Source organism: Orbicella faveolata, unplaced genomic scaffold, assembly GCF_042242905.1.
Source record: "Orbicella faveolata isolate gen_17 unplaced genomic scaffold, um_ofav_v1 contig_2, whole genome shotgun sequence".
In the NCBI taxonomy this organism is placed as follows: Eukaryota; Metazoa; Cnidaria; class Anthozoa; order Scleractinia; family Merulinidae; genus Orbicella; species Orbicella faveolata.
This window is the reverse complement of record NW_028301547.1, coordinates 7,091,743-7,117,850: the sequence shown is the minus strand read 5'-3', so window position 1 is coordinate 7,117,850 and position 26,108 is coordinate 7,091,743. Positions and strand designations below refer to the sequence as shown.

Sequence of the window (26,108 nt, the reverse complement as noted above, 5' to 3'; positions counted from 1 at the left end):
ATGATAGTTATCGTTAGTTACAGTGTACTAAAATGTGAACTTTTAACTCTTAAATAATCACGTTGTTGTGTACACGGATTCAACATCCTTACATGCAATAATTATATTAGCCATTATAATATAGATGGGACCCTGCGCGCGCTATGATTGGTCAACAGCCCATGTTTTATCAGAATATACAACATAGAAAAAGCGTGCTTTACTGTTTTGCGCGTGTAAAATTTATATCATAAAGCAAATGAAGAAGCCTAAGCCATGTATTACACTGTGATAAAACACTCCGGACATTTGAGAACACTCGAAAAATGAAGAAAACACTCCTCTGCGGCTCGTGTTTTCTACATTTTCCTCGTGTTTTCAAATGCCCGTCGTCTTTTAACACAGTGTAAAACACGGCTTAGGCTTCTTTATGTGTTTAATAATTAGACATAAAAGTTAAGCTTGCTTTTTCTATTTATGTCACATGGTTAACATTGGTGTGAGAAGGGAATTTGGAGAAGAATGCATCGCATGAAGAGTGCCTTTTCAGGAGACATTGCTGCCTTCTCACACTTTGAAAATTTCATTAAACTACCTTTCGTTTCGTGAAATATCCGATAGGGGATCCCGGGTGACGCCTCGCGTACCACGGAATATCCGATAAGGGAATCTCGAGTGACACTTCACGTACCGTGAAATATCCGATAGGGGAATCCCAAATGACACTTCACGTACCGCATGGAATATCCGATCGGGGAATCTCGAGTGACACTTCACGTACCACGGAATACCCGATAGGGGAATCTCGAGTGACACTTCACGTACCATGGAATACCCAATAGGGGAATCTCGAGTGAAACTTCACGTACCATGGAATACCCGATAGGGGAATCTCGAGTGACACTTCACGTACCATGGAATACCCGATAGGGGAATCTCGAGTGAAACTTCACGTACCATGGAATACCCGATAGGGGAATCTCGAGTGAAACTTCACGTACCATGGAATACCCGATAGGGGAATCTCGAGTGACACTTTACGTACCATGGAATACCCGATAGGGGAATCTCGAGTGACACTCTACGTACCATGGAATACCCGATAGGGGAATCTCCAGTGACACTTCGCGTACCATGGAATACCCGATAGGGGAATCTCCAGTGACACTTAACGTACCGTGAAATACCCGATACTGACACTTCACGTACCGTGGAATTTCGGGTAGCGGACTCCCGTTATACTTGTAGTACCGTGGAACGTCGGTCGAAACCCAAAATAATAACACGTGATGAGAGAAAGAATACTCTGAACTTGATCGGTTGTGTTTGCCTGCGGTACGCCGTTATTCCTAGCAAATCAGGATGGATAAGACAATTTCCGGGCCTTGACACGCCGCGTTTCAATGAGGTGTCCGGGGTACGGATTTTCCTTGCCACGGATAAAGTCTGAATGCATGGGAAAAAATAAAGTTCCTGACAAGCGGCGGGCAAGTTGCGTTTTATGGAACCCGATCCTCCCGGAATTGCCCGTCCTCTCGAAGAATACGGGTCCGTATCGAGGGATTTCCGGGTCACGACACGTCATTTTTCGCGCAGTGTAAACCGTGGAAAATGGGAGTTTGATCTACAGTATATGCCGTAAGTCCCGAGAAACACTGTTTTTTCCTTTAATTTTATCTGAATTTTTCCAGAAAGCACAATCAGGCCGAAAATTGAAATATTTTGGTTTAGTTCCATAATATATATTTTTTGTTCATTAAAATTGGGGACTGTTTTGTTGTAGTTTGTGGTTTGCAATTTGCGGTCACTGTCCTTTTATGTTCAAACCCTGTATCTTTACTCCAAGAACCGGATGCAAATGAATAGCATTGTTTTACGATTGCATTTTATTGTATTTCACAGCGGTGTTGTTTCTTATCTTTTATTTCTTTTATTATACGTCGTGCCTTCATCTGTGACGGACATCTTCTAGAGGAAGCCAAGTCCTTAAAGGTGTTAGTCACGAAAGGCATGTTGGGAAGTGCCAGTTTGGGTAATGGGCGAATAGACATCCACTTTTCAACTGTCGAGAGAGCTTTCTCGCAATCTAAGAGGAGTCCTGCGTGGTTGACGCCCCTTCAGTCTTTGCTAAGTAAACATAGAACCAGGAAGACAAAAATTGAACTGGAGGCGCCATGCGTCTCTCCCAAGGCCTAATGGGATTCCCCGAGAAAACAACGTTGTCATCCTCTGAGCCGCCTTTCCCGTTTAGCCTTCGGAGCCTCAATACGAGGAAAAAGATAAGTCTGGAGACATTATTTGATAGGCTAGACTCTTGAACTAAGATTCTTTTATTATATCTCTTAGTTAGTACGCGCGCTGTGATTGGTCAATTTAGCAGGCCGTACTCTCCTGTACGGCGCGCTCAAATTTAAAGTTGGTTTTGTTGAAAAACTGTTTTGTGATATATCACCAAGTGTTCTTAACTTTTATAGCAAGTAAAAGTTTAAAACTTTCTTTTACTCTAAATTGTGTCTTAAAGCGTGCTAACGACTTAAAAAACATTTCAAATTGACTCGTTTTGCTTTCGAAGTGCGTCAGAAATTTGAAGCCGTTCCGCGTGAATAAAAATCGTTCCTGAGCTCGTCAGACACACAGTACAGATATAATAAATATCTTACTAACCTCGTTTTCTCGGTCCGTACTGTAAGTTACGGATCCTCGTTTTTTCCCCTTCGATTTATGGCCCAAACGTGAAGCGCGCGGGCCATAAATCGAAGGGGAAAAACTCGGTTAGTAAGAGATATTTCATAATTTAATGCTGGCTTCCTTTCTGAACGTATCGCAGGTTCAGTGATCTCCGTTCGATCACAGCACCCAAAGATCTTCAAGAAGTTAGAAACTGGCTTACGGGGAGAACTTTCAGTGAAACTCTCTTCACAAAGAAATGCGCGAATACCACTTCCGGTCAAAATCTTACTCCTGCTGAAATTTCCTTTGTTAATATCTTTTTTCGGTCTGTATATGCCGTAATCGACTATGCTTGGAAACAGATAATCCACTGGAAATTGTTGGAGAGGAAAACAACGTTGAATTAGTGAAAATCTTAGTCCAAGAATCTAGACGATCAGAAGAGAAGCTGAGTAGGAAATTGTGCTTCAGGGTCTTGCAGGAAAACAATATTGTTCAGCCGCTTACAGTCGAAAAGGAACTGTAAAATGTCCTCCTTGTACCCAACTAGGTTTTTGCAGCGCACATAAGCAACCTGACGCCACTATACTGTAAGTACTATGAAGATTGATATTTTAAACACAGTGCGAACCAACAACCAACCCAATTCATTTCCGTTTAGTCTTATTCAAAGACATTGTGAAATTACAACGTGCCAGAAACTGCTGATCCTTTAAAAAAAAAATTGGGAACCTTTCCCAGGAAATTATACCGTACCATTTGTTCCCCGTTTTGAAAGCTCCAAAATGTTTGGTGGAATGGAAAGAGCCAAACTTTTGAGAAGATTTCCCAATTTTCCCAAAACCTTACTTTCGCCTTTACTATAATTAGGCATGTCCACATAAAATGTCCATTTCCAAACTACAATACACTAGGTTTAACCCTTTCGCCAAAAAATACCGTTTCTAACCGTTTAGTCAGGTTTTTTTTTAGCTGCAATGACGCTAAATAAGCCTAAGCTTATTATTATTTTTTTTGTTTATTTATTTTTTTGCCATTAACCGTTCTCAATTTTGTTTGTTGCCCCTTTCCTTTCTGTTTTTCTCAGCCCTTTTACACTGGCTACCTTTTGCAATGTATGTTCTTTCTGGCTGCCGTGAAAAGTTGGATGTTAATTACGGGCGAAGCCTAGAAATGGACCTTGATCAATCATAGGCGTAGTGGACCATTTTACCACCGTTTTTGCACCAAAACTGATAACGTTGTTTTTCGATTTGCGACGTCGGAATGTCGTCGATATCTAAACCTGACCATTGTGCGGAAAGGCCTAGCCTAGGACTACTATCTGCTTATCAAGAATATCTCATGACATTTAAATTGATGACGTCACAAGTGGTACAAAGAGCACGACCATTAATTACGCATATATGCGTAGTTGGTATTCAAAGGGTTAATAAAAAGACAATGAAGCCTATTCATAATGATAACTATTGCATATGTGGCAGTTAGAACTCGTGTGTACCCAGTTAATGATACACTTTGTTTGTTATAAGATTGGCGTTATTCCAGCAAAAATATGCAATTACGTAGTGGAATTAAAATATTACAGTTTTACGTACTAACATTTTTTTGCATTCCAGACTCGATTCACTTTAGCCAGAAAAAACAATCACGATTTCATGGTTTTTTTTCTTCCTTTTCATTGGCAGCGCAACCACCACGTGACCTGTAAATAACTGCCCACAAATAAGTCTCCTCGTGCATAATTATGGGAAAAATTGCAGATCGCTTTCTTGAGCTGTCAGAGTTACTGAAATATGAAAAGACTTAGTGAAACAATTATTGAACTCGGTTATCAGAAAGTATCGCAATTTGTCAGTGTCTCGCGGATCAATTATTTCCCGAAGCCGAAATAGCTGATCTGCTAGCCACTGACAAAGCAAGATAATTTGCTCAAACGCGTCCAATAATTGTTAAATATCTGCTTCCAACGACCTGAGAGACATGAAAAGCAGTGGAAAACGCGCGCTTCCCCGTAAATTCCCAGCCAAATCACGATAGCATGAATGGATAGCGAAGACCCCGAAAAATAGGTTGATACCTTGCTGATGAAGGTGGGTGGGCAGAAGACAAGTGTTGGAGGTAACAAGAATGTTGGTTCCATGATAAGTTGCCATTTTCCAAGTAGTTGTGAAACATGCATTCAACCTTAAGTTATGTAATGGCTGTTGAATGGGGATTATTACTTCAACCATATCAGCTCATCACAACTCCTCATCACTTTTGATTTTAAAGCTTGTCACTGAAACAATTATAATAAATTTATATCGTAATGATTGCAAGAATTTGGCACAATATCGATACAATGGGTTAATGATTTCTTTTTTCTCGCCAATTAGAAATGTTGTCATATTTTGAGCATGATAAAGACTGTTTTGGGAATGAAGAAAGGCTTACATCTCACTCAGCAGGTCAAGATGGACAACAAAAGAAAACTTGAAACGTCTTTCGCACAATAACCAACAACGCTATATTTGGAATCTAGTGGACCATCACTTAACTCTGGCCCTAAGTTCCTATACTAACTTATTTGAATCCTTTTTTTAGAAGTTCACGAGTTAATATTAGGTAATTGCTTATCTATTACATTAACGGTTACTGACAGTAACGCATCCTGGCTTTTGAAAATTGTAAAAAAGCAGTACGCTGATATCCTCCTGATATGTACACTACAGTAATTTGAATACTTCACAAAATCCCTCTTGACAGAGAGAAAAAGACAATTTTGCGAAATATCACGATTGTAAAGAGATATTGTTATATCATTACTGCTAACTCTAGAAGTAAAAAAAATCTTATCTAATTTACGAAGTAAAAACACGTGTCAACAACGTATTCCGTTAACGATCATTGCCAGTAACGCATTCTTTTAAAAATTTTAACAATGCAATACACTGATATCTTCACAATATGTACACTACAGTAATTTGAATACTTCACAAAACTCCTCTTGACCGAGAGAAATAAAAAAAAAAACAATTTTACGAAATATCACGATTGTAAAGAAATATTGTTATATCTGCTTCCTCCCGCAGAACAAAATCTTACCTAATTTACGAAGTCAAAAAACGTGCCAAGTTTTCTCCGAGTATATACAGCTGACTTGAAATGTCGCTCAAGGTCAACTGGACACTGAATTGGGCCGCATCCACTACTTACAAAAATAGCCCTGAACACTACTCTAATTTAACTAAGATACTAATTGCTCTTGCTACTGAATATTAACGTGCCGATCATGAATTGAACATCGTGAAAAGTTTCGCTTAGTTTAACATAAAAAGTCAGCCTTTGGCCGCGGGAAGGAATTGCTTTAGACCTACTCGAATCAATGACTTGGAAGAGAGGTTACCCTCCAGCAAGCTGTATTCCCGAGTTACTGAACTGATTTTAAAGTTTACTACGTAGGCGGTGATTTATTCAACAACTGGGTTCATATTTGTTGCTGTTTTGAACGTTTTCTGTCATAGTATAGAACAAAAAGATTCTACTTTTATCTTTGACGTGTTCAGTTATAAGGCAGCCCTCGTCAAGAAGCCGTGTAGTCCAATGCTTCTTTTGAGCCTGATCCAGCTTCTTCCTTCACAATCACAGACATGGTAAATTGTAAGGAAAGTCCATGGAGGGTAGGGTGAGGTTTGCTGGGGTCATAAAGACGGTAAACTCTAGCTGTACTTCTCCTTGGAACAAGAAACGCGAGGTTCGTACCCACTACTCACTCCTTCCATACGCTCTCCGCTGTGACCGGAAACAGTCTGTCCTGCAGGCTCGGACGTAGCATGCAAAGGTTGTGCACAGTCGTAATAGTCAAGCAGCGACGTCATTCAGCCACCACTACACAAGCACGCATCTGAAAAAAGATATGCACATTGAAGACATTAGCACAGAAGGCAATCATGAAAATAGTACTAACAAAACTATTTTTAAAAAAACAACAAGGGGTGGGGTGGGGGAAAGGCAGGCCCGTGGAATTTTTATCCACATTATCAAAATAAAGGGCATTTTTAAAGAACATCACCAAACACACTTTTAGCATACGTGAGTTATCTACCTGAGCACAAGCAACAAAGATCAAAACGTTTACCCTCAATGGTGATGTTCAATCTCGTTAACAGTCCCCAAGTCCTGGGAACGAGGAAAGGTTATGTTTTAGGCATGACGTACTTTGTCTGGTATTGTCCACGTTTCCTGAAGGATTCAAGAAATCATTTTGAAATAGTTCATCAAGTTAAAAAGAAGACATCATACCCATGACTGGGTGTGGACTGGAGTATGGACTTTACTATCCGCAATTTGACTAAAACGTGAGTTTAATATTTTAGCTTTCTTCTAGAGAGCGTGTAACAGACCATGGAAATTCAGTTTGCATATATTATGTAGCCAACACAAAAGAACGACGAAATATAAAATTTACAAAAAAATTGAGTGAACAACAGGCTTGAGCTTGAAACTTGATTGGATAAAATGCCCCCAAAAATCTACACTAACAGCATACCGTCTCTTATTTCCTAAGCTCTTTTTGATCTGTGGAGTATTGACCCAGCATCCTGTTAAAAATAATAACAAAGAGCCTTTAACAGAAGAAAGAGGTTGCCATTCCATCCTATGAATAATAGTTTTAAGTCAAGTTGTACAAAGAGAGTTAACAGCGGTTTTCAATTAAGTGTCCAAAACCAAAGAAATCACTCACACAGATCACAAAGAACACAGGCAATCTAGTCAACCAATCAAAACTTAAAACAAATACATGTAGCCGATGCGAAGAGCGGTAAAAATAAGTGTGTAAATGAGTGAAACCAAAGAAAATACCAATAACTGTCGTTATAATCCAACAAATATTTTTGTTCGCGTGCGATTGGTCTAAACGAATCACGTGATTACTATCTGCAATTTCGCTACGACGTGAGTTTAATATTTTAGCTTTTCTCCTGGAGGGCATGTAACAGACCATGGAAATCCAGTTTGGATGCATTAAGTAGCCAACAAGAAAGAACCAAGAAATATGAAATTTAATAAAAAACTGGGTGAGCAATAGGCTTGAGCTTGAAACTTGATTGGATAAAATGGCCCTAAAAAATCTACACTACGAGCATACCGTCTCCTTTTTCCTGAGCTCTTTTCGACCCGTGGTGTGTTGGCCAGCATCCTGTTAAAAATAATAACAAAGAGCCTTCAACAGAAGAAAGAGGTTGTCATTCCATGCTATGAATAATAGTTTTAAGTGAAGTTGTATAAAGAGAGTTAACAACGGTTTTCAATTGAGTGTCGTAAAACCAAAACCAAAGTAATCACTTGTGCAGATTACCAAGAACACAGGTAATCCAGTGAACCAATCAAAACTCGAAACAAATACATGTAGCCGATGCGAAGCGCGGGAAAAAAAGTGTGCAAATGAGTTAAATTAAAGGAAATGCTGATAACTGTCGTTATAATCCAGCAAATATTTTCGCTCGCGTGCGATTGGTCTAAACGAGTCACGAGACTGATTAAGGGCCTGCTAAAACTGAGGAATATCGGATTGATATTCTCCAGTTTTCAAAACTGCGTGCGTGGTGCAAAATGATAAACACAATAGCCTCCATTTAGCGCGAAAATATACTTGGATATTTGTCCATGGACATTACCTGTTCCTAAAAGCTTACAGTTTTCCTCGAGCTACGCTCTCGGAAACTGTTCGCTTCTCGGAATAGATAATGTCTGCGGAAAATATCCGAGCATATCTTCGCGCCACATGGAGGATATTGTTTACAAATTCAAGTGAAAATCGCTCTAGTAAACCCATTACTGAAGTAACACTGAAATCCCTTGTAATACACTTAAAACGTAAAACAAACTGTTCTAATTCATTGTGGTTTTGTGCTTCTTCTCACCTTTGCGGTATTTAACAACTGTGTTGCAATTACCGATGACGGGGAGACAGTGAAAAATTTCTACAATAAAACACAATTGCCAAGCAACAATGGTTTACGTAACACCAAATCAGTGACACTCAAAATCGTACTAAGATTCCACGTTGATCGACTGGAGTGATACAATAACACATCTTAAAAATGGTTAATTTAAAATCCAGCGAAAAATTGTATCATAAGATATAGACTACATGCAACTTGTGGTTTGCACATGAGCTCGAAGTAAAACATCAGATACTGGGTAACGCAATGTATCAAAATAAAACAGTGTTTGTTGAGTTATTGACTTGTAAAATATCTAATTTTTTCGTTAACAGCTTACCTTTTGTTCTTCCTGCTGTCTTTATCCCGGGGCAAATGCACCTGGATCAGTTCAACTCCGAGTTTAGAGCCACTTTGGTCAATGGCGAGTAGACGTTTACGAGGACAGACTGCTAAATGAGACACTTGTCTTTCCAGGTCGATTACACTCAGCAGGTCACCAGACTCAACGTTAAATATTCGAAGAGTAGAACCTTCTATGGCACCCTCGGAGAGGATAACACATTCCTTTTCACTGACAAATTGGCAATCAGACAGACGACAAACGCCTTTGCATAAAATGTGTAATATTCTTCCTGAAAATGCATCAAGGACGTACACTCCTCGGTCACTCTCTTCTGGTTTGGCGAAAATGACAAACTGTTCAGAAAGTGAAAACGCTCCAATGGAATCATTCCGGGGTAAACCTCTCCTTGGGAGACGGAGATCGGTTTTCCAGAGAGTACTTTGTCCATCTAACAACTGAACTGAATCGGAGCTGCAGGTTAACAGCTGACATTTACTGTTACATGTGACAAAATATCCATGATCAACTGGAATCGACACGATCTCCCAGGTTCTGGTATTCAGGATGATCACTTTGTTCCAACTACTTAACGCCACCCGCTCTTCTGATATGGGGACTATCTGTGTGATTACCATGGCTTGAACCAAGTCAGGCCAGCGTCGGATACAGTTTGACAATTCAAAATTCCACATCTCAAGACAACCAACTACTTTTGATAGTAGGACACCTTCTTTCATGCGAGCTTCAAGACATGAATAACTGGATATACCGACCTGGCCAAGGGGTTCCTCACTTGAAACGTCCCAAGCCGTAGCCTTTCCATATCTCCCACCATCACTGAGAACATAAACGGTTTCCCCAGTCAAAGACAGTGCGACCCTTCTCATCATTGGGTGAAACAGAGAGGGCAAACAATGAATTTCTTCGTCACTTTTTGTTTTCCTCACAGTTCTGCGTGGTTCATTGATATTCCACATCTCTAAGACAGTACGGACGGGATGACCTTTCAATACTGTTAGCACATCTACCTGTACCACAAAAGGAAACCCACCACCCAAGGACAAAACAGGATCTCCTAACAAAAAGCCAGCCACACCGGGTAATTCCAATTCCGAAGACCGCAAGCCACTCAAAACATCTAAGGTACAGCTGGGGTGTTCCGCTATATTGACATTCAAACGACAAATATGTTGAGAAAGAGTGAAATCTCTCCCTGTCCCATGATAACAAATGAAAGATCGACAGGCAGGTGAGAACTTAATCATTCCACAACCTCGATCGTTTTCAAAATAGTGTTCTGCTACTGTTCTAAATCCATCCCTGACATCAACAAAACAAATTAAACCCGTGGAATGGGAAATAGCCAGCAGCCTTCCATCTGGTGACCACGCAAAAGATAAAACATCATCATTTCTGGTAGTCCGAGTAATCTCTGTACCATTCTTAAGACTCCACATAATAATGCATTTTGCGTCGTCTGGGCAATCAGTCAGCATTGTGGTCTTGTCTCCTGAAATTGAACAAACTGTGAAACGGCAGAGGCTTTGTGGAAACAATGTTTCCAGATCTCCGTCAAAAGTATAGGCATGGCTAAGGACTCCTGGTAAGACAATGTTCTCTTCAGGGTGGAAAACAACTGAGCGGTAACATGAAAAGACAGGTGAAGATGGCGACTCCCTAAATGCTCCAAGACTACTCCAGCAATCTTTTGCAACAATCACAGGACGTATCCAAACTTGCTTACCAGTACGAAGCGACCACAGCTGTATTGTTCCGTCTCTGCATTCACACACCATGTAGTCTGACTGTGGTGAAACATCGAAACAAGCCACTTCAGATGAACATTGAAACTGCGCTATACGACCTCCCTGCTGCGTCTGCTTGTGAACGAATTCCATGTACGCTATTTCTGGATATTTAGTCTGCAAGAGGGTCGATGCCAAAGGAGATAGTGCTATTCCTCCTTCATTCAGCACAGTTTGGAAAAATACGCAAGGATGAGTTCTAAATGTGTTGTAGTGCTTTCGTAACAAGAACATTAAGGTATTCAACATACCCTTAGTATCTTCTGAGAGCTTACGAGATACTTTTAGGTCTTGAATCCATAAAATATCTTCAGATGCTCCTGCATTGGATACGCACAGTTTTGCATACACGAGCTCTAAGTCTACCACATACTTCATTACTACCTCACACGCTCTAGCATCTTCTTCCACATGTAGCTTGTGCTGTACGCCATGTTGCAGGGCGTACTTTGCAGCGCTACTGAACTGTGTACTACGAACACCTTGCGCTTAATATCATCAAGTTCGTGAGTGCAGAGTTCGGAAAGGATTCGATGGCCTTCTGTCTCATCCACTGTGAAGTCGTGCTCCCCATAACAAGAGGTATCAGTCAACCAGTCCTTAACGGACTTGTGAAAGAAGTGAATACGGTCATCTCGTACAGGTAAAAGTGTTGAAATACAGGCGATCGCCTTCCTCACTTTCCGCCGATCAGCTGAAGAACTTGTACCCGGAAGCATCAATTTACTGACGAAGTCAAGCAACAACGGTTCTCTTGCAGCTGTGAGAGCACTCAGGAAAATTAAAAACTGTTCTTCTTTGATCTTCAGCTCTTTGCAAAGCTCCGTTTCCAGACGTTGAAAGTATGTTTGGTAAACAGATGAAATACCCGCGGCTAAAGTGCTGTCCAGCTGTTCAGGAGTGAGAAGTGAGACATTCTCTTTGATGAAATATACAAGCAAATAAGCATACAAAATGAGTCCTTCGGACTTTTTAACAAGTTCATTTATGATGGTTTCTTGATGGTCCTGTGGAATCACATCGCTTAGTTGCTTTTCAAATAACAGCTTTATGTCCATTAAGTTCTCTGCATCGTTTGGCTCCAGCTGAAGAGGTTTGAAACTTTCAAGACTGTCCGCAATGTTTATCTCTGGTCGGGTTGTAACTAGAAATCGAATCCAACGTGGAAGCTTTATGAAGTGATTGGAAATAACATCCAGCAGCTCATTACGTCCTTCATATTCACTTTCGTCGAGTCCGTCTACTACCAAGAGAATGTTCCTGCCCGGGTCTTCCAACTTGCTTAGAACTTCGTCAAACAGCAAATCAAAGAGGTCCTTGACTTCCATATTGTTGAGCTCTACACCCAGATTTCTGCAGAGTGTTTTCACAAGGGCGTCCTTGTATTCTGGCAAGGAATACGACAGTTGACAAGCCAAAGACTGAAGCATCACCTTGGGATTTCTGTAGCGTGCTTTGTCATGCTGGCAAAAGTGACTTCCTGACAGTCTGCCAGCCTCCTGCATTCTTTTACAAATAACAGCCGCGATCACAGATTTGCCCATTCCTGCATTTCCACTGATCACCATTACTCGGTTTGGAGAACTTCTGTCATCTAACCATTTCTCGACGCTTTCAAAGAAAAATACACGTGTTCCCTCTTGGTATTTTTCTGCGTGATCTTCGATAACTTTCTGGGAGTTAACCTCTGCTAGTTTTCTGAGAATTTCTTCGTCTTTGTCTTCGGTACTTCTTTCTTCCATTTTTTCAACCTTCACTTTGACTTGCTGTACCGTTTCAAGATTCTTCTTTTGTGTTTTCGTTACTTCTTGTTGCAATGTCCAGATGTCTTTAACCACTTGGTGTGTGTCCTGAAGAGTTCTGTGATCTTCTTGTTGTTTCTGATGTACCTCTTGCTGCGTTGTCCACATTTCCTTAACCACTTGATGTGTATCTTGGTTGATCTGTCGTATGTCTTCAACTTCTTTGTGTGTATCTTGTTGGGTCTTGCGTACTTCTGCCAGCTGTGACTTAATCTCCTCATCACTTTTAACCCACTTGATCACAGCGTTGCTATAATCTTCCCCACAAGGTGCTGCCTTTAACCTGTCCACTTCTGCTGGATTCAACCCAAGAGTAACAAGAACAGCACTGATTTCCTGCCATTTGATGTTAAACTCAGCTGTTTTGACGCCGGTCGATGTCACGTGACCATACAGCTCATTACGATACAGCTTAATGCGAGCAAGGTTAGCCTCACGAGAGGTGTCACTTGAAGGTGGTGGTTTGTGCCACCCTGAGAGAGGAGGGGACAGTCCACAAATGTTGGTCAGAAGAAGAAAGAGAAGAGTGATATCAAATTTGTTAGAATCTGGTGTGGCTCCACCAGGTGGGAACAGTAAATCCCACTGAGGTTTATGTAAAACCTTTATCTTGACTAGATTTTTTAAGATCAGACGGTTGGCGTTGAGGTCAGTTACTAGGTTTGCAGGAGGATGAAAACCATCGAACACGTTCCTCAGAACTGTCGTTCCACCATCAATGAGAAGTCTGCTCAGCTTGGCTCCATTTGTCTTCTCTACAGAGCTGGCCAAGGGTGAAGGTGCAGCAGCTGCCATCTTAATCCAAAGTACACTTCAGATAGGTTTACATGAATCTCCATACAGTACCTGTGTGTGATATGACAAGCAGTTCATTTTCGATTTTTTATCATTGTTTAACTTTACCATCACAGGGGACAACAGTGGGGTTTGATGTAACAAATACTGTGTGTTATGATCTTTGACCAAAACAAATGCCATAAATCGTGAATCTACTATATAACCCTCCTTCTCAAATAAGTGACAGCCAACACCCCTTTTTATAGAGCAATAGAGCAAGAACTTTATCACTGGCATTCTCTTATTGAAGCCCTCCTCAAAAATCTCCTTTACAACCAAAACAGTAAATGTCATATTGTATCACCTGTGTATTTTTTACCGAGGCTATGCAGGCACGAATTCATACACAGTAAGAATCATTTATCAAGTACGCTATACTAAGCCCTGCCCATCACAATAATGTACTTGAAATATATAGACCCCATATTTCCCGGGAAGGGGGTGGGGTGGGGGCGTTATGATGGATAAACAGTAAATATGAATTCAAACAAGTTCAGTGATATATTATCCTTCAGTATCTCAACAGTCTATTAAGGGTGCGACATTTGTTCAGGGCTGAATGAACACATTTCTTTCTTTCTTCTTTCAAGTCAATTCACGCCATCTTTGATTGTGCTGGGTGGCCCTTTCAACACTAGGCTGGTATCAATAGGGGTCCTGTATATTTAGAACATGGGACTTCTATGAAATAACAAGCCTGGACATCAACATCAAATTACAACATTTAAATAATACAAAAAACCTAATAAATACATACAATAATTTAACTTGGATACTAGATGGGCCAGACCCACCACAGCATGGACGAGGATAGCAGAGAGGGAGAACGGAAGTGCTGGGGTGTGGTGTGCAGCACAGCAGCTGACAAAGCTGGTTGGCTGTAGGATGTACAGACCTGATTTGTCACTATAGCATGAAGGGATACCTTAATACTCTAAAAGAAATTTACTCCTAATCAGATTTACTATAAAATGATAAAAAAGTTAAGTTTTTCATCAACTGTACCTTACCATCATCCTCAAGATATCTCATTGTGAGTACTTTAGTGTCCCTCTTTGAGTCTGCTGAAGAAAAAATATTACCTGATTACAATTTAATCAATGACTAATAAATACGTTAAATACTTTTAAAATGAAAGTTTATGCAATTCAAGTAAATATCCAACTAACCCAGCAATAGCTTATTATAACATCCCCACCCCCACCTCTTAATTAATGCTGCCAAAACTTTAGCCTCACATGCCATATGATGTAATGAGTTTCTCTCTGTTGGTGGAAGTAGAGGGCCAGGGGGGGGGGGGGGTGGGGGGGTGGGGGGTGGATAAATTCTCTTACCTTCTCACAGTCACTGACGTGGTGTACATGTAGATTGCCAAAATCAGATTGTTGACCATTTAAAAATACATTTGTGTGCCTTATGGGTAATCAAATGGTTATGAGTCAAATTAGCAATCATTTCACACAAATTTTGTAAAAATTCTTATCATCAAATTTTGACAACACTTGAGTCAAATTATTTCTAAATTTCACAAGTATACTATTTGATTACCATTTAATATTATGGGTGACAAATTACACTATAAAGTGTCTCAACATTTTGTGGGTTTTTCACTTGTTCATTGTATTGAGAAATTTCACGCCAAATGTAATGCCATGGTAATTTTGTAATTCACATGTGAAATTGTAAATTAACACTGAAATTTGTGCCAAAATTAAGGAGTATTTTGTCACCCAAGATATTAAAATGAGTAATTCATACATAAGGTTTGCCACAAACAAGGAATGGTGTATGAATGAGCAACTGTTCAACCAATGTCGCATAATTGGACAAACCCTGCCAAATGTAATGTTGCTTGTCATACCTAAGTGACACTGTCAAATTAAACTGATTTAATGCCACTCCCACCCTGCTGTACATGTACTTCATTAATTCATCAGTTGGGTTCAGCCCATGATTTGAGTGGCATCTGGACTGTTCATGACAACTTCACATTGCTCAAACAAATTACATAATAAAACTGATTAAATTATTTAATGTGGTCCAATCACAAATAAACTGACAGATTCATATATCATATTATCATATGGCTCTGTCTCAAAAGGACTGGGAACTACCACATTCCCGAATTTGATTGGCGCAAATCAATATTGAAAGTGGTCTAGATTTTTCCGTCTAGACCAGCATCTAGACCGATAATGTTTTGCAGTGAAAAAGTTGCACACTAAATTGCAAAATCATTGACTATTTTCATCAAACAATATTTACTTACAGAAGTGCCAATAAGTCAAGATTCTCCCACACAGACCTCCTGCTTAGCTAATAAGAGCTAAATAATGTTGCACAGTACTTAGCTCTGATTGAAGTTGTTGCACTATTTACATTTATCAATTCTTACCAGAAACTAGTGGCAGCATGTTAATATTCACATCCTGACTTGGACATCCACACCTTGAGACCTGTATAAGAATTAAATATAAATTATAAAATTAGATGCAAAAATGGTTTAAATTACATTTAGCTGACAGATTTCATACATCCTCATTGGCTAATTTTTATCATTTATAAAGGTACAGATACAGCAGTCACAGATGATGTCCTAATGGCAAATCTTGAAAACTTTGCCAAACTTTTCACATGTTTTAGGTGCTCTTAGTTGCCAATACATTATAGCAACCATTGCATCTACACAGGACTAAACTAACTTGTACTCCAAGAAAAAAAACTTACAATCATTTATCCTGACAATGACTTTTAATTCAAATTGGATTTAATTGTTAATAGACAGCTGCCGGTCTGTTTTGGTTAAAATTAAACAGAGAGGCACTTCAAACAAGAATTCGTACACCCTCCATGGCTAATTTTTGTCAGTCAAAAATCCACAGAAACATAGGTGTATGGGCACTTTCGGACTTGGGGGGTAGTGACCTTCTTGCCTAAAAATTTATGCAATGCCCGAATGGGTGATTGTTGAAATTGGGATGCAAACGTATTCAAATTGCCTGAAAAACAAAAACAGTCTCAATTTCCACATCTAATGAAATTGCTATACCATGTGGCATGAAGTTTTAGTGGGGGTTTAAGGTGGCCGAACACAGTTTTGATACCTGTTTCATTCTCTTTTTTCTCTAAAGCCCTTGATCCTTTGGTCATCAAAAACGGCAACACACAAGTTAACAACACAAACTTCAGATTTTTGATAGCTAAGCTGATATATGTGCTGTTGCCATGGCAACACAAATAAAAATAAACAGGCCTTTAAAATCGGTTTTGTTTGTCTGCAGAAAATCTAGCCGTCAGATTTTCTTTTCATTGGCATGCAACAAGATTATAACAATGCTAACAAGTTAAAACTATTTTAATAATAGTTTAACAAAGAGATCTATAATTACCCCTTGTAGAAGGTTAACTGGAATATCTAGAATTGTCGTTGTTAAATTTCAGTTTGTTTTTCAATATTCCAGTTACTTGTTTTCTTAAGTATCTTCGTGCAAAATTTCATGAAATTCTAATGAGTGGTTCTTGAGAAATAGGTAAATACTATTCCGCATTCAATCGCAATTTTTTGCCTCACTACCCATGCGCTGCATTTAACTGGGTTCTTTCAGTTATTAGACTGCTGCCAGCAGTCTAATAACTGTGAGGTGAAAAATGCATATTAGCCAAATTATAGATGAAGTTGACATGCATCTGCTATGCAGGCTAGAAGCAATATACAGCAGCCTTACATACAGTGGATGCACCTGAAGTTTGAATTGACCAATCAGGATTAAAGATTCAGCATATGGATAATCTGCACTGTCCTGACGTCAAATGCTTGTCAAAAGGAAAAGCATTAAAGTCGGCATCTTTTCTGATTGGACTGACAGCATTGAATATTCACCAAATGGGATTACATATAACTCCAGGGTGAGAAGAAATTCAAAAACTCAGCTTGCCCTTTGGGCAAGCTGTAATTTCATCTTACTAGCCCAAATCTCTGAGGAGCTAGCCCGAAATTATTTTATTTGACCCATTGACTCCCATGCCTCCTGTAACCGGCCGTGATGAGCCTTGGCCTTTGTTCCACTTCTGACATCATCACCTTTGACCAAAATGGGCATCATCTATGCTCAATTTCTGCAGGAGGAAAAGATCTTTCCAATGGTACCCAGATCAGAGTGATCGGCTCAATGGAACCTGAGATATGCACGAAAATGCTCAAAAAGTTGAGTGAAAAACTCAGAGCAAAATTTCCTGTGACTACACATGGCTACTCCATGGTAAAAATTGCCCATCTTGATGATGCTTTCTCTGAATATTTTGAACTGGAAGCAAGCCCAGTAGAAGGTCAATCACTGCAGCAAAAAGGAAAGAAAACGAGAAAAAGGAAAGGCGAAAAAAAAAATTAAAAAAATCAAAAAGCCTAAAGACGTAGGTCTCTATCTCCTCCAAAATCTTGATTTCTGCGCATGCCTGACCAAAAATGTTACAAAACACAATGCTAGTGGAAAGAAAGGCATGCTGAGATGTTGCCAATGCCTTTTTGGCTAGATTGGAACTAATTTGGCCCATATCCAGCCTGAAAATCTCCAAAATGTCCAAAACATGCGTTTTTGGCAAAAAGCTCCACGAGTCAATGGGTTAAAAAGGGTAATTAAATCAATATAATATGCAAAAATAATGTAAACTAATAATACGGAGCTTAGATGAACTAATCCTCTTTGATTTCCCTTTTGAATTAAACCTTATACAGTAAAACAGTCAGAACACTCAATGAGCAGTTCCCGAAAATATCCATAACCCCCACTGAGGGTTTTTCTAGTTTGACCCCAATTAACCCCCAGGATTTTCCAGGGGGCTTCACGGTACTGCCCCCCTCCCCCCCATCCACTGGAATTTCCATGATTTTTATACTTGGGTACCCCTACCCCGTGGAAATTCCATATCCATAAATAACAAGACTTAGGTCATTTATTTTAATCTCCTAGATACTGTTACAAAATTTAGCCACAGCTATTCATGGTTATATTATAGACAAAGGCACAAGGCGGCATATTTTTTCACAAACAATCGCAAACCTTAATTTGGTCGCAGTTGAACCTCGATTATCCGTACCTCAATTATCCGAATTTCTCGATTATCCGGACTTTTTCTCTAGTCCCAATTTTGTCATGAATATTTATTAGTCATGATCAAGATCCGTAGCAATATTCTTCTTAAAACTATGGCATTAAAAAGTACAGTCAAAAGTGAATTTGTTTTGCTTTTAAAGAGCAAAAGCAGCGCTCGCATGCGTCGAAACCAATGAGGAACACTCGAATGAGTTGTTATTGGCTCAGAGTTGAGTGGTTCAAGATGTACAGTAGGCCATACTGCTTTCCATACAATTTGTAAAAGGGTTCACGATTAAATGTTGCTTCATTTAAACAGTTCTGTTCTTCATTAATATTCATATTTTTGATTATCTGGACCCTCGATTATCCAGACTATTTTGTCTAGTCCCAATGAGTCTGGATAATCGGGGTTCATCTGTACATTATTTATGGGGATAAATACTAGGTCAGGATCAAAGCTGCTGGGTACTGAATGATTAAGGCTCTGAGACTTAATTTTCCAAAAAATGACTGTGGAAAATTTGAGACATAAATTCATGTCATGTTAAAAATGAGTTTGAACTAACCACTGACTTAGAAGCCCTTCACTCCCAAATGGCATAGCAGCTGATTTTTTTTTTATTCAAAGAAGGTTTTATACAAGAATCTGAAAAAAGTACTGAAAATTTAAGCTCTTTTAAATAACCCAGTCAAAGTTTTAATATATGCATAGTCAAAACAACATATCAAATTACTTTGTACAAGTCATTATAGTAGGAAAGTAAAGTCATCATGCAACATGTTTTTCAAAACAGCTGTTTGCCAAATATCGCTGACATTTTTCTTTCAGGAAAGGAATACATTGATAAAGTCTTACACTTTGTCTTTGTAGTTTGTAGATGATAGTAAATTTATTTTATGCCTTAATGTTACTTTTTAATTTGTCACACTTTTCAATCACGTTGTACTATAAATAATCAACTGAAATCTTGGCTACGGCTCCAGCACTCTTACATATGCTTTGAGACAATTAGACAAATGGCACTGAATCGACTTTGAGCTAGCAAACTATTATCTACACAGATAACAATGAAAATACGTGATAACCTTGTTACAGCAAGTTTTTGTCTCACACTACCGCACTGTCGGGACATGCAGTCGGGAAAAAAATGGTTTTGGTTGCCTAAATTTTACATTTTACTCTCTCTTAGAAAAAAACATTTGTATTGTTTCACTTTCTCTCATAAACTGTCTGCTATACACAATAACTGAAGTTTGTCATTAGAAAAAAAAAAGAGAAAAAAAAACAACAACAACAACAGCCAACATTGTTTCACTCATGCTTGCCCCTCAGGCAACCTGTTATAAGAGGGCACTTAAGCCTGACCGATTGTTTCACTAGTCCCGGGCTATCGGACAGCCTTTTTGTTGCACCCCGAACTCTCAAAAAACCTAATCAGATTGTAAAAAGCTAAAAAAGACAAAACCTGTCGTGTCTCCAAGCCTCCAATTTGGTGCCAAAAATGGGTCACCCACATTTGGCAACTCATTCTTTGATCGCGGTTGCCTGAGGTTGGATAAAATCTGTCATTTTTCAGAACAAAATATGCTCAGCTGTCCCTTGTCAAGTTAAACCCAGAATTCTCAAGTTAAGCAAATGTTAGATGTGGCAATAAGCAACATGGTTGCCACAGACCTCACTTTTCAAAATTCCTTGAGTGTCTTTTTGCTGACTTTTGCCTGATAAAAATCAAATTTCCCTTACCAAATAAAATAATACAAAATGTCAGATCTTAAGTAGTAGCTTCTAGCCTCAACTTACAGCCATCTTTTCTGCCCACTCATGAAGACTCATAAGTTTTAAACAAATTTTCCTTCTTAATATGCATTAAGGGAAAAAAAATCTTTGAAAAAATATCAGCTACACTGTCTCCCAGTTAGCAAGTGCATTGATTACAAGATATTACTTCTGACATATAAAGCGTCTAACGGCCAGGCTCCTCACTACATTTCTGAACTGCTAGAGCCCTATGTACCAACAAGGAATTGAGATCTTCCTCTAAAAACTTATTGAATGTACCACCTGTCAAGCTAGTAAGGTACGGCCATAGGTGTTTCTCTTTTGTAAAACACAGTCTATGGAACTCTCAGATTCCCAATGATATCAGGCAGAGTAGCTCGCTACTGGAATTCAAGACCCATATGAAAATTTCCTGACCTATGGCAACCATGTTAGCAATGTCTATACATGCATTTGGTGTTAGCTGTGAAGAAAAAGGCTATTATTGTGTTGTTTTGGTATATAGGAGAGCTCGATTTTGACTGCTGCTTGTACTTTATGTGCAGCCACTGTATGCACGGAGAGCTGTCACTTAAGTTTTTGAAATACATGTAGGTGGGGAAATGAATAAAGCAGCCCGGGATAGGGTCTCCTCTTAATCTACACATTATATACCTTGATACACTTGCCACAATGCAATAATTTTCCCTTACATTCTATGCAAAAAAGGTTTTCTTTATAACTGTTATGGGATCATGCCCACAGATATGGATTTAACTAAGGTGACTTGATCTCTTCTGGGGATTCTAAGAGCATAACCCCCTGTAAATTTCAGAAAATGTAGACAATCTTGTTATATACACAAGGTTTCTATGGAGTGTGAGCATTGTCACGCAATAAAAAAAAAAAATCAAAAACCATTCAGTGGATAAAGTCAAGAAATTGTGATATTATAGATGATAAATAAAGGAGACAGTTCTCCAAGTTTATTAGGTGTGTGCGTTGTCCCAAAGTTGAGATATTCATCAAAATGTTCTGTGCAAAATTATAGAGCCTAGTGTGGAGCCGCCATGTTGGAGGACCACCTTACTCCTCCAATATGGCAGCTAGAAAATAGTGTAAACATCTGGAACTTGCTTTGGCTATCTAGACGGCTGATAATCTGAACCAAAACAAAAAACATTTACACAAGTGCTTTTCCTAATATTTCAACTCCTAACATGGTTAAAAATCACAAGATAAATGTATATTTTTCGACAAACGCAATCTTACATGTAGTTTCATGTCACGCACTGCCATAACTCCGAAATTCAAAATATGCTGGTTTCCAAAGGAAGGACGCTATTGAGCTGGAAAGTTGTAAGCAGATATAAATTTAGTACATCTTATGCCTGATGAGGATAAAACCTTTAAGGACTCTTTAGTTTTGGATTTGACAATTTGATGACGTCACATGAACACACTCTCATACACTCGTCTGGAAGGAAAGTGTAGCGACTGAATTTAAAGCCAGTTTCAGCAATATTACACAATCATAGAATTCCACAAAAGATTAAAAATGCAGTTTACCATTTGCAAATATCTGCATTAGATCCACAGATATTTAAGTTTGAAAAATGTGTAAAACATGCAAATGAGAGGACTGATGACATCATACACTCAACCCAATATGACATCAGGTATTTTTTAAATAAGGCTATCTTAGTCAATTTACAGCAGAGACCATTGATAGGCTAATAGTTCTACAGGCAATGCATTGATCTGTGGGTATGAAAATATCTGTTCCCATGGCAACACACTCTTTTCAGTCCCCTCCAATCTGATTTCAATAATTAGTGATTTTCAGCTGCAAAATTGAACTTGAGCTAACATAAACTAAATGTTTGCAGAAATGGATCATGCAGATGAGGACCCAATGACAAATATCACAACGGAACACCAAAGGTTGTCAGAAAAGCCTTTAATATTTGAAAGGTCTGGAACCCAGTATGTTGCCATGGTAACAAACCTATTCGGCTCATTTTGTCGAACACATCTAGCAAAATCTTACTACGAGGAATCAAACATTTCTGATACAAATTGGCAGTTATATCTTTTTTCATCATATTTGACCAAAATTTAGTTGAGCTGTTTACTTTGTCATCACTTGGCTAATTTGCATATTTTCAAAACTTGAATATCTCTGGAAGGAAAAAAGATATTTAAAAATAGTAAACAGCATACAGACTACTTGTTTAAGTTTCAAAACAAGCTTTGATAAGATGCGAATTTCAAACATCATATGATAGAACAACTTTAAGTTTCGTTAAACATTGTGAGACCTTAGTTTCAAGTAGCCTTTATGACAGAGGTCTATGTTATAATTTAGGCTAGCTATCATTGAGCCCCATTCATTCATTACGGTAAGTCAAGAAAGGAGAAAAACTGCGAAGAGTTTCACACTGTGATCTTCATTGCAATTGAGTATTGAGAGGTTCTCTAGTCAAAAACATATTTACTTTTTAGGACTCCAATCTAGATACTAGGATTCAGTACAATCTTCATCAAATGTTTATTTGAAAAGTGTTACTTCCCTGTTTGTTGATATGGCCAGAATGGATACAGACATGTTACATACTGGTGTTGTACCTAAGTCTAAATGTAAGATCCAAGCTTGTTGTGATATTATTATTCATTAAAAACTTGCTCAAACAAAATTATGATGCACACTACTTGGTTGCTTTGCAGTCCTATGTAATGTAAATACATCATTCATGGAAATTCTACATCCTGTGATTGACAAAAGTTCTATTTATCACTTCCAGCTTTGGTTCTAATTCTACCCGTGCCTTTGCAGTTCCTTACTTATGCATCATTAATTATCGCAATTAATTAGTCACTTAGCTTTAACAAAAGCAACAACAGTTTCAACAGAGTGGTTTAAAGAAATCGTTCCTTATGGATTGTTGACTGAAACCAAACAAGTAATTGTGTGGTCCACTATTCCAAAGTGGCACTTACTGACATTCTGCAAACTATAATTAGCTATGAATTAGTAGTCAACAATCAGTCCACTTAAACAATTACTATTCAGGGAAATAAACCGAAAACTTGGTATCAGTCCTGACTTGATTTTACTGTTTCCAGCGAAATTAAGCAAATTTTCTGCTAAATTTCAATCCTGGATAACTTTTGTAGATGCTTCCCTGCCTGTACTTCTCAGACTTATTTACATGAAATGCTTCTGGATGCAGAATAGCAGTACATTCTCTATTATGTATGAGTCACATGAGTCATGAACTCTGAGTCAATAAGTCAGTAATGACCCGGTCAACAGTACTCGTATGTTACTCGTATGTACTTGTGTGATGTTTTAATCACAATCTTTATACCATAATTGTATGTTACTTGTATGTATGCATATGTAACCAATGTATTCATATGCAAAATGTACGTTACTGTATGCATCTGTATGTATCCATATGTTACTTGCATGTACTTGTATGTTACTCGTATGTACTTGTATTTACTCGTATGTATCCGTATGTTACTCATGTGTACTCGTGTGTTCTTTTAGTCACAATCCCTTGTAAGATGATATGACTTGTCCTGGTAAATGCCGCAGCCAACCACAATGCTCCTAGTAACAGACCCCTGCCACATATGCTGGCAATATTATTTACCAGACGCTTGTATCACGGTTTAGTTTACGACATAGAACTTCTAGAATGGCAAACGAGTTCAGGAGACCTCATTTATTTTGATTTACCATTCCTACATCCCCGTTAGATTCTCCAGTTCCTTGGCCAGGACCTAGCATGTCATACCTAGTATGTCACGGTGTTGCAGTGCAGAACGAGTTCCCGCATTACAACATTTTGTAGCATCTAGGGGCGTTAACCGCATCCCCTGGTAGAAATGCCTTCTCCTTTCTGTAAATATGGTGAAAATATATCCAAAGGAAGTTGTTGAAAGTGCTTCCTCTCTCAGTCATTTTCAAAAGTTGAGCGCTTTTGGAATTTGAATTGCCTGGTCAGTGGGTTAAATTCTCGGTTAAATTTCCTTGTGAAAACATAAGTCACATTTAACTAGGAAATGTTGGTCTGTAAACAAACACCTAGAAAGAACGTTCAGCTAGTTAATCTGGATTTTATTTTTATTCTTTTCTTTTTACTATCATGCGTTTTATACACTAAATGATAATAACTGGTAAGAAAAAAACGGTTCTGCAAATTATACTAGCATTTTTTCGAGAATTTAGTGAGGTAAAACATTATTCAAGCATTTTTTGTAGCATTTTCCCGGATTTATTATGGACTGATTGACGTATCTTTCTTTTCATGTTCAGGGATCTTCGTTTTCATGTTCAGGGGTCTTCGTTTTCGAGTTTAGGGGTCTTCATTTTCGTGTTCAGGGGCCTTCGTTTTCGTGTGTTGGAGTCTTCGATCTTAGTTCTTCGTTCTGGGCTCTTCGTTTTCGTTGCTACCGTTTCACTGGACCCTAATCCATACTTTTCCCGCCAGGCTTACCTGAAATCAGAATTAATCGATGAAACATCACATCTTGAATAGAAATCCCACGGTCTGGGACCTGTGAAGATGACAACAACGCTCATAAATGACAAAAGTTTCTTCCAAAGTATGAATTGCAAGCACAGCAATTTCGAACGCGGAAGTGGTCTTAGCTTTCTGCATAGATCAACGAGTCGTTATAAGCTAAAGAAATACAACCGTACTATCAGCAAATGTGAAAATGAATGTTTATAAACTAACCACGCAGCAAAATAACTTGATTGTTACTGAATTTCACTCCTTTGGAGAGGAAAATGATGTCTACAACGATGTACCTCCACACCTAAAGTTGCAAACTGAGCATAAATCCATTGTCGTCCCCAGAGGCCGCGCTCCTTTTGAGGAGCGCGGCCTCTGGGGACGAGAATGAGTCCAAATCCCAAATCAAGCTCAAGAATATCCCAGAGGGCTTAGCGCACTCCAGCCGATACAATCTGGAATGGACTTCTAAACCGTGGATTAATCATCATCCAAACGAGCTATTTTACATAAAAAGTGCATAAGAGAGGATGAAGTGTAAAAGGGTTAGTCCAGCAAGGGCCTTCTCTCAATTTTGCTAGTTAGTTCTTCCATGGATGTAACCATGAGTGTTGCGTGATTGTTTACGTCGAGGGAAAATGCGTGTGGAGCCTCTGGCTGTGTGCATCTGGGGAACGTTATTTTATTCACTTAATGATGTCCATACGGCCAAAAACCATGACACCTCCAGTCAATGTTACCTAAACGGGCTATCAGCTCACGACTGTTCCAGAAGGCCCAACGCACTCCAGCGCATTCAGACCGGAATAGGATAGCTTAAGACTTGTGAACTGTGAATTAACCCTTTGAATACTAAGTATGCATATATGTACGCAAAACGTAGGCTTGTTTAGCGTCATGGCAGCAAAAAGACCCGACTAAACGGTTAAAAACGGTATTTTTCGGCGAAAGTTTGGTATTCAAAGGGTTAAAGAAAAGCACAAATTTTCTCCAAAACTTTCTTTTTCGCCATAAATCGGTCTAATTGACCATTCTTAGCCTCTAACGAACAAAATGTGGCTCGGTGAAGGAGTTCATACATTTTTGGTAAGCCCTTTGAATACCAAATACGCATATATGCGTAATTAATGGTCGGGCTCTTTGTACCACTTGTCACGTCATCAATTTGAATGTCATCAGATATTCTTGATAGGCAAATAGTAGTACTAGGCTAGGCCTTTCCGTACAATAGTCAGGTTTAGATATCGACGACATTCCAAAGTCGAAAATCGAAAAACAAGGTTATCAGTTTTGGCGCAAAAACCGTGGTGAAATGGTCCACTACGCCTATGATTGATTAAAGGTCCATTTCTAGGCTTCGC

General features: G+C 38.9%; 1 pseudogene across 1 annotated transcript; it reads right to left on the bottom strand.

The window, feature by feature from the left end:
* Nucleotides 1-8,912: 8,912 nt before the first annotated feature.
* Nucleotides 8,913-25,095, bottom strand: LOC149111755 (uncharacterized; annotated as a pseudogene). The gene is made up of 5 exons (XR_016207116.1): nucleotides 24,970-25,095; nucleotides 24,727-24,787; nucleotides 15,762-15,822; nucleotides 14,377-14,430; nucleotides 8,913-13,375 (listed from the first exon to the last, which is right to left on the bottom strand). The product of XR_016207116.1 is annotated as an uncharacterized LOC149111755 (transcript).
* Between the last annotated feature and the right edge of the window lie 1,013 nt (nucleotides 25,096-26,108).